This window comes from Arachis ipaensis, chromosome B4, assembly GCF_059453495.1.
Source record: "Arachis ipaensis isolate K30076 ecotype BB chromosome B4, ASM5945349v1, whole genome shotgun sequence".
NCBI lineage: Eukaryota > Viridiplantae > Streptophyta > Magnoliopsida > Fabales > Fabaceae > Arachis > Arachis ipaensis.
In genome coordinates this window covers 29,802,693-29,821,371 of record NC_142439.1, presented here as the reverse complement: position 1 = coordinate 29,821,371, position 18,679 = coordinate 29,802,693, and the positions used below count along the sequence as shown (strand labels likewise).

At 38.7% G+C, this 18,679-nt stretch overlaps 3 non-coding genes across 3 annotated transcripts; 2 read left to right on the top strand and 1 right to left on the bottom strand.

Annotated features, from left to right (window-relative positions):
* Positions 1–435: 435 nt before the first annotated feature.
* Positions 436–543, bottom strand: LOC148567054 (small nucleolar RNA R71). The gene has a single exon (XR_015881653.1). It is a non-coding gene; the product is annotated as a small nucleolar RNA R71 (small nucleolar RNA).
* Positions 544–9,544: 9,001 nt separating this feature from the next.
* Positions 9,545–9,652, top strand: LOC148567053 (small nucleolar RNA R71). Its single transcript, XR_015881440.1, has one exon. It is a non-coding gene; the product is annotated as a small nucleolar RNA R71 (small nucleolar RNA).
* A 6,869-nt stretch (positions 9,653–16,521) lies between these two features.
* Positions 16,522–16,629, top strand: LOC148567052 (small nucleolar RNA R71). The gene has a single exon (XR_015882207.1). It is a non-coding gene; the product is annotated as a small nucleolar RNA R71 (small nucleolar RNA).
* Positions 16,630–18,679: the final 2,050 nt, after the last annotated feature.

Sequence of the window (18,679 nt, the reverse complement as noted above, 5' to 3'; positions counted from 1 at the left end):
AGAGATAACCTTTCAGAAATTTTCGAACAGGAAAAGGAGATGGCAGCCGAAAATAATAATAATATAAGGAAGATGCTTGGTGACTTCACTGCACCTAATTCCAATTTACATGGAAGAAGCATCTCCATTCCTGCCATTGGAGCAAACAACTTTGAGCTGAAACCTCAATTAGTTTCTCTGATGCAGCAGAACTGCAAGTTTCATGGACTTCCATCTGAAGATCCTTTTCAGTTCTTAACTGAATTCTTACAGATATGTGATACTGTTAAGACTAATGGAATAGATCCTGAAGTCTACAGGCTCATGCTTTTCCTTTTTGCTGTAAGAGACAGAGCTAGATTATGGTTGGATTCTCAACCTAAAGACAGCCTGAACTCTTGGGATAAGCTGGTCACGGCTTTCTTAGCCAAGTAATTTCCTCCTCAAAAGCTGAGCAAGCTTAGAGTGGACGTTCAAACTTTCAAACAGAAAGAAGGTGAATCCCTCTATGAAGCTTGGGAAAGATACAAACAGTTGACCAAAAAGTGTCCTTCTGACATGCTTTCAGAATGGACCATCCTGGATATATTCTATGATGGTTTATCTGAGCTATCAAAGATGTCACTGGACACTTCTGCAGGTGGATCCATTCACCTAAAGAAAACGCCTGCAGAAGCTCAAGAACTCATTGACATGGTTGCTAATAACCAGTTCATGTACACTTCTGAAAGGAATCCTGTGAGCAATGGGACGCCTATGAAGAAGGGAGTTCTTGAAGTTGATACTCTGAATGCCATATTGGCTCAGAACAAAATATTGACTCAGCAAGTCAATATGATTTCTCAGAGTCTGCATGGAATACAAGCTGCATCCAACAGTACTCAAGAGGCATCTTCTGAAGAAGAAGCCTATGATCCTGAGAACCCTGCAATAGCAGAGGTAAATTACTTAGGTGAACCTTATGGAAACACCTATAACTCAACATGGAGAAATCATCCAAATTTCTCATGGAAGGATCAAAAGCCCCAACAAGGCTTTAATAATGGTGGAAGAAACAGGTTTAGCAATAGCAAGCCTTTTCCATCATCCACTCAGCAACAGACAGAGAACTCTGAACAAAATGCTTCTAATTTAGCAAATCTAGTCTCTGATCTATCTAAGGCCACTGTAAGTTTCATGAATGAAACAAGGTCTTCCATTAGAAATCTGGAAGCACAAGTGGGCCAGCTGAGTAAAAGGATCACTGATATCCCTCCTAGTACTCTCCCAAGCAATACAGAAGAGAACCCAAAAGGAGAGTGCAAGGCCATTGACATAAGCGCCATGGCCGAACCTTTAAAGGAAGGAGAGGACGCAAATCCCAAGGAGGAAGACCTCCTGGGACGTCCAGTGGTCAATAAGGAGCTTCCCTCTGGGGAACCAAAGGACTCTGAGGCTCATCTAGAGACCATAGAGATTCCATTGAACCTCCTTATACCCTTCATGAGCTCTGATGAGTATTCCTCTTCAGAAGAGAATGAGGATGTCACTGAAGAGCAAACTGCCAAGTTTCTTGGTGCAATCATGAAGCTGAATGCCAAATTGTTTGGCATTGATACTTGGGAAGTTGAACCTCCCTTGTTCATCAATGAACTAAGTGATCTGGATCAACTGACATTGCCTCAGAAGAGACAGGATCCTGGAAAGTTTATAATACCCTGTACCATAGGCACCATGATCTTTAAAGCTCTGTGTGACCCTGGTTTAGGAATAAACCTCATGCCCCTCTCTGTAATAGAGAAACTGGGAATCTATGGGGTACAAGCTGCTAAAATCTCACTAGAGATGGCAGACAGCTCAAGAAAACAGGCTTATGGACAAGTAGAGGACGTTTTAGTAAAGGTTGAGGGCCTTTACATCCCTGCTGATTTCATAGTCCTGGATACTGGAAAGGAAGAGGATGCATCCATCATCCTAGGAAGACCTTTCCTGGCCACAGCAAGAGCTGTGATTGATGTTGACAGAGGTGAAATAGTCCTTCAATGGAATGAGAACTCCCTTGTATTCAAAACTCAAGGATCTCCCTCTGCAACCATGGAGAGGAAGGAGGAAAAGCTTCTCTCAAAGCAGAGTCAACCAGAGCCCCCACAGTCAAACTCTAAGTTTGGTGTTGGGAGGCCACAACCAAACTCTAAGTTTGGTGTTGAACTCCCATATCCAAACTCTAAGTTTGGTATTGGAGAGTCTCAACAAAGCTCTGCACATCTGTGAGGCTCCATGAGAGCCCACTGTCAAGCTATTGACATTAAAGAAGCGCTTGTTGGGAGGCAACCCAATGTTTATCTAATTCTTATTTTTATTGTTTTTCATGTTTTCTTAGGTTCATGATCATGTGGAGTCACAAAATAAATATAAAAATTGAAAACGGAATCAAAAACAGCAGAAGAAAAATCACACCCTGGAGGAGCATCTGTCTGGCGTTCAAACGCCAGAACAGAGCATAGTTCTGGCGCTGAACGCCCAGAATGGGAGCATTCTGGCGCTGAACGCCCAGAACAAGCATGGTTCTGGCGTTCAACGCCAGAAATGGCAGCAAATGGGCGTTGAACGCCCAAAATGGGCACCAACCTGGCGCTGAACGCCCAGAGTTGTGTGCAAGGGCATTTTGCATGCCTAAATTGGTGCAGGGATGTAAATGCCTTGACACCTCAGGATCTGTGGACACCACAGGATCATCTCAGGATCTGTGGACCCCACAGGATCCCCACTTTACCTCCTCATAATCCTAGTTTTTATTTCCATATCTTCTTCTTATTCTTCTATTCTTTCTTCTTTTGCTCGAGGGCGAGCAACATTCTAAGTTTGGTGTGGTAAAAGCATAGTTTTTTTTTGTATTTTCCATAACCATTGATGGCACCTAAGGCCAGAGAAACCTCTAGAAAGAGGAAAGGGAAGACAAAAGCTTCCATCAAGGGTCTATAGCTCAGTGGTAGAACATTTGACTGCAAATCAAGAGATCCCTGAGATACCTCAGGGGATACATTTTCTTCCACACAATTATTGGAAGCAACTAAGGGTGGAACATCAAGAGCACTCCATCATCCTTCATGAAATCAGAGAAGATCTAAAAGCAATGAGGGAGGAGCAACAAAGACAAGGAATAGACATAGAAGAGCTCAAGGACATCACTAAGGTGGATTCATTCCTTGTTCTTATTTTCTCTGTTTTTCGTTTTCTATATTATGTGCTTATCTATGTTTGTGTCTTCATTACATGATCATTAGTAGTAGTAACTATGTCTTAAAGTTATGAATGTCCTATGAATCCATCACCTCTCTTAAATGAAAAATGTTTTAATTCAAAAGAACAAGAAGTACATGAGTTTTGAATTTATCCTTGAACTTAGTTTAATTATATTGATGTGGTGACAATGCTTCTTGTTTTCTGAATGTATGCTTGAACAGTGCATATGTCTTTCGAAGTTGTTGTTTAAGAATGTTAAATATGTTGGCTCTTGAAAGAATGATGACTAGGAGACATGTTATTCGATAATCTGAAAAATCATAAAAATGATTCTTGAAGCAAGAAAAAGCAGCAAAGAACAAAGCTTGCAGGAAAAAAAAAAAATATAGGCGAAAAAAAAATGTAAAAAAAGAAAAAAAAAATAGAAAGAAAAAGCAAGCAGAAAAAACCAATAACCCCTAAAACCAAAAGGCAAGGGCAAATAAAAAGGATCCCAAGGCTTTGAGCATCAGTGGATAGGAGGGCCTAAAGGAATAAAATCCTGGTCTAAGCGGCTAAACCAAGCTGTCCCTAACCATGTGCTTGTGGCGTGTAGGTGTCAAGTGAAAACTTGAGACTGAGCGGTTAAAGTCAAGGTCCAAAGCAAAAGAAGAGTGTGCTTAAGAACCCTGGACACCTCTAATTGGGGACTTTAGCAAACCTGAGTCACAATCTGAAAAGGTTCACCCAATTATGTGTCTGTGGCATTTATGTATCTGGTGGTAACACTGGAAAACAAAGTGCTTAGGGCCACGGCCAAGACTCATAAAGAAGCTGTATTCAAGAATCATCATACTGAACTAGGAGAATCAATAACACTATCTGAACTCTGAATTCCTATAGATGCCAATCATTCTAACCTCAATGGATAAAGTAAGATGCCAAAACTATTCAAGAGGCAAAAAGCTATAAGTCCCGCTCATTTGATTGAAGCTATGTTTCATTGATAGTTTGGAATTTATAGTATATTCTCTTCTTTTTATCCTATTTTGATTTTCAGTTGCTTAGGGACAAGCAACAATTTAAGTTTGGTGTTGTGATGAGCGGATAATTTATACGCTTTTTGGCATTGTTTTTAGTATGTTTTTAGTAGGATCTAGTTACTTTTAGGGATGTTTTCATTAGTTTTTATGTTAAATTCACATTTCTGGACTTTACTATGAGTTTGTGTGTTTTTCTGTGATTTCAGGTATTTTCTGGCTGAAATTGAGGGACTTGAGCAGAAATCAGATTCAGAGGTTGAAAAAGGACTGCTGATGCTGTTGGATTCATTATTTTCTGTGGATTTTCTGTCGGTTCTCGATCATGCTGGAATAGGATTCACCCTCCTTTTGCGTCTGTCACTAACGCCCAGCACTCGCGAGTTTGAAGCTCGTCACAGTCATTCAATCATTGAATCCTACTCAGAATACCACAGACAAGGTTTAGACCTTCCGGATTCTCTTGAATGCCGCCATCATTCTAGCTTACGCCACGAAGATTCTGGTTAGGAGATCTAAGAGATACTCATTCTAGCTTATTTCATGTAGAACAGAAGTGTGTGTCAGGCACGCGTTCATAAGGGAGAAGGATGATGAGAGTCACACATAATCATCACCTTCATCATGTTCTTGGGTGCGAATGGATATCTTAGAAGCGAAATAAGAAGAATTGAATAGAAAACAGTAGTACTTTGCATTAATCTTTGAGGAACAGCAGAGCTCCACACCTTAATCTATGGAGTGTAGAAACTCTACCGTATGAAAATACATAAGTGAAGGTCCAGGCATGGCCGAGATGGCCAGCCCCCTAAAACGTGATCAAAGGATCATAAGGTAATCCAAAGATGTCTAATACAATAGTAAGAGGTCCTATTTATAATAAACTAGCTACTAGGGTTTACATGAGTAAGTATTTGATGTATAAATCCACTTTTGGGGCCCACTTGGTGTGTGTTTGGGCTGAGCCTGAGTGTTGCACGTGCAGAGGCCATTTGTGGAGTTGAACGCCAGTTTTTGTGCCAGTTTGGGCGTTCAACTCTGGTTTTGGATCCTTTTCTGGCGCTGGACGCCAGATTTGGGCAGAAGGCTGGCGTTGAACGCCAGTTTACATTGTCAATTCTTGGCCAAAGTATGGACTATTATATATTTCTGGAAAGCCCTGGATGTCTACTTTCCAACGCAATTGGAAGCGCGCCATTTCGAGTTCTGTAGCTCCAGAAAATCCACTTTGAGTGCAGGGAGGTCAGAATCCAACAGCATCAGCAGTCCTTTTTCAACCTCTGAATCTGATTTTTGCTCAAGTCCCTCAATTTCAGCCAGAAAATACCTGAAATCACAGAAAAACACACAAACTCATAGTAAAGTCCAGAAATGTGAATTTAACACAAAATCTATTAAAAACATCCCTAAAAGTAACTAGATCCTACTAAAAAATACTAAAAACAATGTCAAAAAGCGTATAAATTATCCGCTCATCACAACACCAAACTTAAATTGTTGCTTGTCCCCAAGCAACTGAAAATCAAAATAGGATAAAAAGAATAGAATATACTATAAATTCCAAACTATCAATGAAACAGAGCTTCAATCATATGAGCGGGACTTATAGCTTTTTGCCTCTTGAATAGTTTTGGCATCTCACTTTATCCATTGAGGTTCAGAATGATTGGCATCTATAGGAACTCAGAGTTCAGATAGTGTTATTGATTCTCCTAGTTCAGTATGATGATTCTTGAACACAGCTATTTTATGAGTCTTGGCCGTGGCCCTAAGCACTTTGTTTTCCAGTATTACCACCGGATACATAAATGCCACAGACACATAATCGGGTGAACCTTTTCAGATTGTGACTCAGCTTTGCTAAAGTCCCCAATTAGAGGTGTCCAGGGTTCTTAAGCACACTCTTCTTTTGCTTTGGACCTTGACTTTAACCGCTCAGTCTCAAGTTTTCACTTGACACCTTCACGCCACAAGCATATGGTTAGGGACAGCTTGGTTTAGCCGCTTAGACCAGGATTTTATTCCTTTAGGTCCTCCTATCCACTGATGCTCAAAGCCTTGGGATCCTTTTTATTTGCCCTTGCCTTTTGGTTTTAAGGGTTATTGGCTTTTTGCTCTTGCCTCTTGGTTTTAAGAGCTTTGGCTTTTTCTGCTTGCTTTTTCTTTTTCTTCTAAATTTTTTTTCGCCTCTTTTTTTTTTTTTTTCTGCAAGCTTTGTTCTTTGCTGCTTTTTCTTGCTTCAAGAATCATTTTTATGATTTTTCAGATTATCAAATAACATGTCTCCTAGTCATTATTCTTTCAAGAGCCAACATATTTAACATTCTTAAACAACAACTTCAAAAGACATATGCACTGTTCAAGCATACATTCAGAAAATAAGAAGCATTGTCACCACATCAATATAATTAAACTAAGTTCAAGGATAAATTCAAAACTCATGTACTTCTTGTTCTTTTGATTTAAAACAATTTTTTTTTAAGAGAGGTGATGGATTCATAGGACATTTATAACTTTAAGACATAGTTACTACTACTAATGATCATGTAATGAAGACACAAACATAGATAAGCACATAATATAGAAAACGAAAAACAGAGAAAGTAAGAACAAGGAATGAGTCCACCTTAGTGATGTCCTTGAGCTCTTCTATGTCTCTTCCTTGTCTTTGCTGCTCCTCCTTCATTGCTTTTAGATCTTCTCTGATTTCATGAAGGATGAAGGAGTGCTCTTGATGTTCCACCCTTAGTTGCTTCCAATAATTGTGTGGAAGAAAATGTATCCCCTGAGGTATCTCAGGGATCTCTTGATTTGCAGTAAAATGTTCTACCACTGAGCTATAGACCCTTGATGGAAGCTTTTGTCTTCCCTTTCCTCTTTCTAGAGGTTTCTCTGGCCTTAGGTGCCATCAATGGTTATGAAAAAAAAAACAAAAAAGCTATTCTTTTTACCACACCAAACTTAGAATGTTGCTCGCCCTCGAGCAAAAGAAGAAAGAATAGAAGAATAAGAAGAAGATATGGAGGAGATGGAGGGAGATGTGTATTCGGCCATATGGGTGGGAAAGAGATGTTGAATTTTGAAGGAAAGTGGTTGTTTGGATGTGAGTGGTAAAGAGTTAATAGGGAAGAGTGTTTATTGGGAATAGAGGATGATTGAGAAGAGAGAAGAGAGTGAGTGGAGGTAGGTGGGGATCCTGTGGGGTCCACAGATCCTGAGGTGATCCTGTGAGGTCCACAGATCTTGAGGTGTCAAGGCATTTTTATCCCTGCACCAATTTAGGCATGCAAAATGCCCTTGCACACAACTCTGGGCGTTCAGCGCTCTGGCGTTGAACGCCAGAACCATGCCTGTTCTGGGCGTTCAGCGCCAGGATGCTCCCATTCTGGGCGTTCAGCGCCAGAACTATGCTCTGTTCTGGCGTTTGAATGCCAGACAGATGCTCCTCCAGGGTGTGATTTTTCTTCTGCTGTTTTTGATTCCGTTTTCAATTTTTTTATTTATTTTGTGACTCCACATGATCATGAACCTAAGAAAACATGAAAAATAACAAAAATAAGAATTAGATAAACATTGGGTTGCCTCCCAACAAGCGCTTCTTTAATGTCAACAGCTTGACAGTGGGCTCTCATGGAGCCTCACAGATGTGCAGAGCTTTGTTGAGACTCTCCAACACCAAACTTAGAGTTTGGATATGGGAGTTCAACACCAAATTTAGAGTTTGGTTGTGGCCTCCCAACACCAAACTTAGAGTTTGACTGTGGGGGCTCTGGTTGACTCTGCTTTGAGAGAAGCTTTTCAAGCTTCCTCTCCATGGTTGCAGAGGGAGATCCTTGAGTTTTGAATACAAGGGAGTTCTCATTCCATTGAAGGACTATTTCACCTCTGTCAACATCAATCACAGCTCTTGCTGTGGCCAGGAAAGGTCTTCCTAGGATGATAGATTCATCCTCTTCCTTTCCAGTATCCAGGACTATGAAATCAGTAGGTATGTAAAGGCCCTCAACCTTTACTAACACGTCCTCTACTTGTCCATAAACCTGTTTTCTTGAGCTGTCTGCCATCTCTAATGAGATTTTAGCAGCTTGCACCCCATAGATTCCCAATTTCTCTATTACAGAGAGGGGCATGAGGTTTATTCCTGAACCAAGATCACACAGAGCCTTAAAGATCATGGTGCCTATGGTACAGGGTATTATGAACTTTCCAGGATCCTGTCTCTTCTGAGGCAATGTCAGTTGATCCAGATCACTTAGTTCATTGATGAACAAGGGAGGTTCAACTTCCCAAGTATCAATGCCAAATAATTTGGCATTCAGCTTCATGATTGCACCAAGAAACTTGGCAGTTTGCTCTTCAGTAACATCCTCATTCTCTTCAGAAGAGGAATACTCATCAGAGCTCATGAAGGGCATAAGGAGGTTCAATGGAATCTCTATGGTCTCTAGATGAGCCTCAGAGTCCTTTGGTTCCTCAGAGGGAAGCTCCTTATTGGTCACTGAACGTCCCAGGAGGTCTTCCTTCTTGGGATTCACGGCCTCTCCTCTCCTCACAGGTTCGGCCAGGGCACTTATGTCAATGGCCTTGCACTCTCCTTTTGGATTCTCTTCTGTATTGCTTGGGAGAGTACTAGGAGGGATTTCAGTGATCCTTTTACTCAGCTGGTCCACTTGTGCTTCCAGATTTCTAATGGAAGACCTTGTTTCATTCATGAAACTTACAGTGGCCTTAGATAGATCAGAGACTAGATTTGCTAAATTAGAAGCATTTTGTTCAGAGTTATCTGTCTGTTGCTGAGTTGATGATGGAAAAGGCTTGCTATTGCTAAACCTGTTTCTTCCACCATTATTAAAGCCTTGTTGGGGCTTTTGATCCTTCCATAAGAAATTTGGATGATTTCTCCATGTTGAGTTATAGGTGTTTCCATAAGGTTCACCTAAGTGATTCACCTCTGCTATTGCAGGGTTCTCAGGATCATAGGCTTCTTCTTCAGAAGATGCCCCTTGAGTACTGTTGGATGCAGCTTGCATTCCATGCAGACTCTGAGAGATCATATTGACTTGCTGAGTCAATATTTTATTCTGAGCCAATATGGCATTCAGAGTATCAACTTCAAGAACTCCCTTCTTCATAGGCGTCCCATTACTCACAGGATTCCTTTCAGAAGTGTACATGAACTGGTTATTAGCAACCATGTCAATGAGTTCTTGAGCTTCTGCAGGCGTTTTCTTTAGGTGAATGGATCCACCTGCAGAAGTGTCCAGTGACATCTTTGATAGCTCAGATAAACCATCATAGAATATATCCAGGATGGTCCATTCTGAAAGCATGTCAGAAGGACACTTTTTGGTCAACTGTTTGTATCTTTCCCAAGCTTCATAGAGGGATTCACCTTCTTTCTGTCTGAAGGTTTGAACATCAGTTCTAAGCTTGCTCAGCTTTTGAGGAGGAAAGTACTTGGCTAAGAAAGCCGTGACCAGCTTATCCCAAGAGTTCAGGCTGTCTTTAGGTTGAGAATCCAACCATAATCTAGCTCTGTCTCTTACAGCAAAAGGGAAAAGCATGAGCCTGTAGACTTCAGGATCTATTCCATTAGTCTTAACAATATCACATATCTGCAAGAATTCAGTTAAGAACTGAAAAGGATCTTCAGATGGAAGTCCATGAAACTTGCAGTTCTGCTGCATTAGAGAAACTAATTGAGGTTTAAGCTCAAAATTGTTTGCTCCAATGGCAGGAATGGAGATGCTTCTTCCATGTAAATTGGAATTAGGTGCAGTAAAGTCACCAAGCATTCTCCTTGCATTGTTGTTGGGTTCGGCTGCCATCTCCTTTACTTGTTCGAAATTTTCAATCAAGTTGTCTCTGGATTGTTGTAATTTAGCTTCTCTTAATTTTCTCTTCAGAGTCCTTTCAGATTCTGGAACAGCTTCAACAAGAATGCCTTTTTCTCTGTCCCTGCTCATAAGAAAGAGGAGAACAAAAGAAAAGAAGAGGAATCCTCTATGTCACAGTAAAGAGGATCCTTATTGTTAGTAGAAGAAAAGAAGAAGAAATTCGAACACAGATAGAGTAGAAGGTTCGAATTTGGTGATGATGTGAGGAAGTAATGTTAGTTAATGAATGAATAAATAGAATAGGATGAGAGAGAGGGGGGGGGGATTTTCGAAAATTATTTTTGAAAAGGAGTTAGTGATTTTTGAAAATCGGTTTTTGAAAGTTGTTAGTATTTTTTTTTTCGAAATTTTTGAAATTAAAAATAAAAAATAATTAGTTAATTAAAAAGAAATTTTTGAAAAAAGGGGAAGGTATTTTCGAAAATTAGAGAGAGAGAGTTAGTTAGGTGGTTTTGAAAAAGTTAAGAAACAAACAAAAAGTTAGTTAGTTAGTTGAAACAAATTTTGAAAAGATAAGAAGTTAGGAAGTTAGAAAAGATATTTTGAAAAGATATTTTTGAAAAAGAAGGAAGATATTTTCGAAAATGAGAGAGAGAGAGAGTTAGTTAGGAGGTTTTGAAAAAGTTAAGAAACAAACAAAAAGTTAGTTAGTTAGTTAATGAAAAGATATTTTTGAAAAAGTTATTTTTGAAAAAGATAAGATAAGAAGATATTTTTGAAAAGATATGATTAAGATTAGTTTTGAAAAAGATTTGATTTTTTTGAAAAAGATTTTGAAAAAGATAATATTTTCAAATTGAAAATTTGATTTGACTCATGAGAATCAATTTGATTTTTAAAAATTTTTGAAAAAGTTAACTCAATTTTCGAATTTTGATGAGAGAAAAAGGGAAAGATATTTTTTTGATTTTTGAAATTTTTATGAAAAACATGAAAATCATGCAATGCATGAAATTTTTAGATCAAAACAATGAATGCATGCAAGAATGCTATGAATGTCAAGATGAACACCAAGAACACTATGAATGCCAAGATGACCATCATAGACACAATTTTGAAAAATTTTAATGCAAAGAAAACATGCAAGACACCAAACTTAGAATTCTTTAATGCTTACGCACTAAGAATTCAAGAATGCATATGATAAACATGAAAAGACACAAAACAAAAAATCATCAAGATCAAACAAGAAGACTTACCAAGAACAACTTGAAGATCATGAAGAACACTATGAATGCATGAATTTTCGAAATATGCAAGATGCATATGCAAGTGACACCAAACTTATAATGTGACTCAAGATTTAAACAAGAAACATGAAATATTTTTGATTTTTTTATGATTTTATGATTTTTTTGGATTTTTAACTTATATTTTTCGAAAATTATTTAAAAAAAAAGAAAAATAAGGATTCAAAATTTTTAATATGAATTCTAGGAATCTTATGCTCTAAAGCTCCAATCAAAGGGTCAGGCATGGCTTAATAGCCAGCCAAGCTTTAGTATGTAACTCAGACATGACACGCCTGACATTCCTTGCATTCAACAGCCAATTGGCTAAGAAAGACAAAGAAGCTCTTCTCTTGAGTATAAGGATTGAGATATGGCTTTACAGCCAGCCAGGCTCCAACATGCTTCATGAAACACTAGAATTCATTCTTAAAAATTCTGAAGCCATAGAATAATTTATTTTTGAAAACATTTTTATTTATTTTTTTTTTCGAAAACAGATGAGAAAATTTTGAAAATATTTTTGAAAAATTTTTGAAAAGAAAATAAAAAGAAAATTACCTAATCTGAGCAACAAGATGAACCGTCAGTTGTCCAAACTCAAACAATCCCCGGCAACAGCGCCAAAAACTTGGTGCACGAAATTGTGATCACATTAATGTAGTACTCTTTGTTATTGTATGGAATCATTATTATGGCTCTTTACTATGTGTGGACACAACTCCGTTCAACTAACCAGCAAGTGTACTGGGTCGTCCAAGTAATAAACCTTACGTGAGTAAGGGTCGATCCCACAGAGATTGTTGGCTTGAAGCAAGCTATGGTCACCTTGTAAATCTCAGTCAGGCGAATTTAAACATGATATTTTATTAGATTAAAATAAACAATAAAAGGGATAGAGGTACTTATGTAGATTCATTGGCAGGGATTTCAGATAAGCGAATGGAGATGCTTTTCGTTCCTCTGAACCTCTGCTTTCCTGCTATCTTCATCCAATCAGTCTTACTCCTTTCCATGGCTGGCTGTATGCAAGGGCATCACCGTTGTCAGTGGCTACATCCCCTCCTCTCAGTGAATCATATGCTCACGCACCCTGTCACGGCACGACTATTCATCTGTCGGTTCTCGATCATGCTGGAATAGGATTCACCCTCCTTTTGCGTCTGTCACTAACGCCCAGCACTCGCGAGTTTGAAGCTCGTCACAGTCATTCAATCATTGAATCCTACTCAGAATACCACAGACAAGGTTTAGACCTTCCGGATTCTCTTGAATGCCGCCATCATTCTAGCTTACGCCACGAAGATTCTGGTTAGGAGATCTAAGAGATACTCATTCTAGCTTATTTCATGTAGAACAGAAGTGTGTGTCAGGCACGCGTTCATAAGGGAGAAGGATGATGAGCGTCACACATAATCATCACCTTCATCACGTTCTTGGGTGCGAATGGATATCTTAGAAGCGAAATAAGAAGAATTGAATAGAAAACAGTAGTACTTTGCATTAATCTTTGAGGAACAGCAGAGCTCCACACCTTAATCTATGGAGTGTAGAAACTCTACCGTATGAAAATACATAAGTGAAGGTCCAGGCATGGCCGAGATGGCCAGCCCCCTAAAACGTGATCAAAGGATCATAAGGTAATCCAAAGATGTCTAATACAATAGTAAGAGGTCCTATTTATAATAAACTAGCTACTAGGGTTTACATGAGTAAGTATTTGATGTATAAATCCACTTTTGGGGCCCACTTGGTGTGTGTTTGGGCTGAGCCTGAGTGTTGCACGTGCAGAGGCCATTTGTGGAGTTGAACGCCAGTTTTTGTGCCAGTTTGGGCGTTCAACTCTGGTTTTGGATCCTTTTCTGGCGCTGGACGCCAGATTTGGGCAGAAGGCTGGCGTTGAACGCCAGTTTACGTCGTCAATTCTTGGCCAAAGTATGGACTATTATATATTTCTGGAAAGCCCTGGATGTCTACTTTCCAACGCAATTGGAAGCGCGCCATTTCGAGTTCTGTAGCTCCAGAAAATCCACTTTGAGTGCAGGGAGGTCAGAATCCAACAGCATCAGCAGTCCTTTTTCAACCTCTGAATCTGATTTTTGCTCAAGTCCCTCAATTTCAGCCAGAAAATACCTGAAATCACAGAAAAACACACAAACTCATAGTAAAGTCCAGAAATGTGAATTTAACACAAAATCTATTAAAAACATCCCTAAAAGTAACTAGATCCTACTAAAAACATACTAAAAACAATGTCAAAAAGCGTATAAATTATCCGCTCATCAATGACTCTTTGGTCCTCTCTAATTTCATGGAGGATGATGGAATGCTCTTGGTGCTCCATCCTTAGTTGCTCCATGTTGGAACTCAAATCTCCTACAGAGGTGTTGAGTTGCTCCCAATAGTTGTGTGGAGGGAAATGCATCCCTTGAGGCATCTCAGGGATTTCTTGATGAGGAATTTCCTCATGCTCTTGCTGAGGTCCATGAATGGGCTCTCTTGTTTGCTCCATCCTCTTCTTAGTGATGGGCTTTTGAGATAAATCTCTCCATCTCCCATGACTCAGAGGTGGAAGCAATTAGCTTCCCTTTCCTCTTTCTAGAGGCTTCTCCGGCCTTAGGTGTCATTGATGGTTATGGAAAAACAAAAAGCAAAGATTTTTCCACACCAAAATTAAAAAGTTTGCTCGTCCTCAAGCAAAAGAAGAAAGAAAAGGAGTAGAAGAAGAAGAAATGGAGGAGATGGAGGGTAGTAGTGGTTTCGGCCAAGGGGGTAGTAGTGTGTATGATGTGTGAAATTGAAGGTAGTGAGGAAGGGTATTTATAGGGTAGGAGAGAGAGGGAATCCGTGTGAGAATGGGTGGGTTTGGGAGGGAAATGGTTTGAATTTGAATGGTGGGATATGTGGGGTTTATGATGGATGGATGTGAGTGGTAAAGAGAATATGGGGAAGTGGGTAGGATTTGATAGGTGAAGGGTATTTGGGGAAGAGTGTTATGAAAAGGTATGAAGAGGAGAGAAGAAGAGATGGGGTAGGTGGGGATCCTGTGGGGTCCACAGATCCTAAGGTGTCAAGAAATTCTGCTCCATGCACTATTCTGGCATTCAAACGCCCTCTATGTGCTAATTCTGGCATTAAACGCCAGCTCTGGTACCTTTTCTGGCATTTAACGCCAGCCAGATACCCTTTTCTGGCGTTAAACGCCAGTCTGTCTGCCATTTCTGGCGTTAAACGCCCAGAATGCTGCCCATTCTGGCGTTTAACGCCCAGAATGCTGCCAGACTGGGTGTTAAACGCCCATTCTGCTATCCTTACTGGTGTTTAAACGCGAGTAAGTTTGTCCTCCAGGGTGTGCTATTTTTGATGCTATTTTTGATTTTGCTTTAATTCTGCAGCTGTTTTTATGACTTCACATGATCATCAACCTAAAGAAAACATAAAATGACAATGGAATATAAATAAATATAATTAAATAACATTGGGTTGCCTCCCAATAAGCGCTTTTTTAATGTCAATAACTTGACAGTGAGCTCTTAGAGAGCTTCTCAGAGACTCAGAGCTTAATGGTGGCCTCCCAACACCAAACTTAGAAGTTGAGTGTGGGGGCTCTGTTTGACTCTGTATTGAGAGAAGCTTTTCATGCTTCCTCTCCATGGTTACAGAAGAAGATCCTTGAGCCTTAAACACAAGGTAGTCCTCATTCAATTGAAGGACTAACTCTCCTCTGTCCACATCAATCACAGCTCTTGCTGTGGCTAGGAAGGGTCTTCCAAGGATAATAGATTTATCCTCATCCTTTCCAGTGTCTAGGATTATGAAGTCAGCAGGGATGTACAGGCCTTCAACCTTCACTAAGACATCCTCTACGAGTCCATAAGCCTGTTTCATTGATTTGTCTGCCATTTCTAGTGAGATTCTTGCAGCTTGTACCTCAAAGATCCCCAGTTTCTCCATTACAGAGAGTGGCATGAGGTTTATTCCTGACCCCAGGTCACACAGAGCCTTCTCAAAGATCATGGTGCCTATGGTACAGGGTATTAAGAACTTTCCAGGATCCGGTTTCTTCTGAGGTAATTTCAGTTGAACCAAGGCATTCAGTTCATTGATGAGCAATGGAGGTTCATCCTCCCAAGTCTCATTACCAAATAACTTGGCATTCAGCTTCATGATTGCTCCTAGATACTGAGCAACTTGCTCTTCAACAATATCTTCATCCTCTTCAGAGGAAGAATACTCATCAGAGCTCATGAATGGTAACAGTAAGTTCAATGAAATCTCTATGGTCTCTGTATGAGCCTCAGATTCTTTTGGTTCTTTAATAGGGAACTCCTTATTGGCTAGTAGACTTCCATTGAGGTCTTCCTCATTGGAATTCACTGCCTTTTGACTCTCTCCAGATTTGGCCATGTTGGGTATATTGATGGCCTTGCACTCTCTTTTTAGATTCTCTTCTGTATTGCTTAGGAGAGTACTAGGAGGATTTTCAGTAACTCTTTTACTCAATTGACCCACTTGTGCCTCCAAATTTCTAATGGAGGACCTTGTTTCAGTCATGAAACTGAGAGTGGTCTTAGATAGATTAGAGGCTATGGTTGCTAAGTCAGAGAGACTCTGCTTAGAATTCTCTGTCTGTTGCTCAGAAGATGATGGGAAAGGCTTGCTATTGCCAAACCTATTTCTCCCACCATTATTATTTTTGAAGCCTTGATTAGGCTTCTGCTGATCCTTCCATGAGAAATTAGGGTGATTTCTCCATGAAGGATTATAGGTGTTTCCATAGGATTCTCCCATGTAATTCACCTCTTCCATTGCAGGATTCTCAGGGACATAAGCTTCTTCTTCAGAGGGAGCTTCTTTAGTACTACCGGATGCAGCTTGCATTCCAGTCAAATTCTGAAAAATCATACTGACTTGCTGAGTCAATATTTTATTCTGAGCTAATATGGCATTCAGAGTATCAATCTCAAGAACTCCTTTCTTCTGAGTTGTCCCATTATTCACAGGATTTCTTTAAGAAGTATACATGAACTTGTTATTTGCAACCATTTCAATGAGTTCTTGGGCTTCTGCAGGCGTCTTCTTCAGATGAAGAGATCCACCAGCAGAGTGGTCCAATGACATCTTGGACAATTAAGACAGACCATAATATAATATACATAAGATGCTCCATTCTGAAAGCATGTCAGAAGGACACCTTCTGATCAATTGCTTGTATCTTTCCCAAGCTTCATAGAGGGATTCACCTTCCTTCTGTCTGAAGGTTTGGACTTCCACTCTAAGCTTGCTCAACTTTTGAGGTGGAAAGAATTTGGCCAAGAAAGCATTGACCAACTTTTTCCAAGAGTTCAGGCTTTCTTTAGGTTGTGAGTCCAACCATGTCCTAGCTCTGTCTCTTACAGCAAAGGGGAAATGCATAAGCCTATAGACCTCAGAATTAACCCCATTGGTCTTAACAGTGTCACATATTTGCAAGAATTCAGCTAAGAACTGATGAGGATCTTCCAATGGAAGTCCATGAAACTTGCAATTCTGCTGCATTAGAGAAACTAATTGAGGCTTAAGCTCAAAGTTGTTTGCTCCGATTGTAGGAATTGAGATGCTTCTTCCATAGAAGTTAGAAGTTGGTGCAGTAAAGTCACCAAGCATCTTCCTTGCATCTCCACCATTGTTGTTATTTTCGGCTGCCATGTCTTATTCTTTTTCAAAAATTTATGTTAGGTCCTCTCCAGAGTTTTGTGCTTTAGCTTCTCTTAGTTTCCTCTTCAGAGTCCTTTCAGGTTCAGGATCAGCTTCAACAAGAATGTTCTTATCCTTGTTCCTGCTCATATGAAAAAGAAGAGAACAGAAAAGAAGAGGAATCATCTATGTCACAGTATAGAGATTCCTTTATGTAAGTAGAAGAATAGAAGAATAGGATGAAGAAGGGAGGAGAAGAAGAATTCGAACACAGAGAGAGGGAGAGGGTTCAAATTTTAAGAAGAGAAGTGTTAGTAAAGAAATAAAATAAGAGAAAAGGACAAATAGGTCCCTGACCTTTTGTCCTGTGGACATTTTTGTCCTTAACCATTGAAAAATACTTTTAAGTCCCTGACCTTCACAAAACTTGGACGGATCAGTCCCTCTGTCTAAATGCCTCCATTAGGGAGTGATCCGTCCAAATGCCTCCGTCAGGGACTGATCCGTCCAAGTTTTGTGAAGGTTAGGGACTTAAAAGTATTTTTCAATGGTCAAGGACGAAAATGTCTGCGGGACAAAAAGTCAGTGACCTATTTGTCTTTTTTTCATAAAATAAATAGAAAGAGATGAGAGAGAGAGAGTGTATTCGAATTTTTAATTAAAAGAAAAGAAAAATAATTTTTTGTTTTTATTTTAATTATGAGTTAGTATTCAAAAATATTAAAAGAAATAAAATAAAATTAAAATTTAAAACAATTAGTTAAATTTTTTTTTTGAAAAAGTTGTTAGTGGTTTTCGAAAATTGGAGAGAGAAAAGTAGTTAGGTGGTTTTGAAAAAGATAAGAAATAGTAAACTTTTTAAAATCAAACAAACAAGTCAAGTGGTTAATTGAAAAAGATTTGAAAATCAATTTTGAAAAGATAAGAAGTTAGAAAAAGATTTTGAAATTAAGTTTTGAAAAAGATATGGTTGAAAGATATGATTGAAATTTATCTTGAAAAAGATTTGAAAAAGAAATTTAGAAAGATTTGATTTTGAAAATTAAAATTGATTACTTGACTAACAAGAAACTAAAAGATATGATTCTAGAATTTAAAGATTGATCATTTCTTAATAGGCAAGTAACAACTTGAAATTTTTGAATCAAAATATTAATTGTTAGCAATAATTTCGAAAATATGAAATAAAAATAAGAAAAAGATTTTGAAAATGTTTTTGAAGAATTTTTGAAAAACATTAAAGAAAAATGAAAAAGATTTGATTTTGAAAATGATTTGAAAAGATAGAATTTTTAAATTGAAATTTTGGCTTGACTAACAAGAAACAACTAAATTTTAAAAATTTTTTGACTAAGTCAACCCAAAATTTCGAAATTTATGAGTGAAATAAGGGAAAGATCTTATTTTTGATTTTTTTTGAATTAATGAAGAAAGAGAAAAACACAACATTGACACAAAACATAAGAAATTAAGATCAAAATAAATAATACATGCAAGAACACTTTGAATGTCAAGATGAACACCAAGAACACTTTGAAGATGATGATGAACATCAAGAACATATTTTTAAAAATTTTTAAGAAAAGAAAGACATGCAAGACACCAAACTTAGAAATTTTTAAACTTAGGCACTAATAATTCGAAAATACACAAGAAA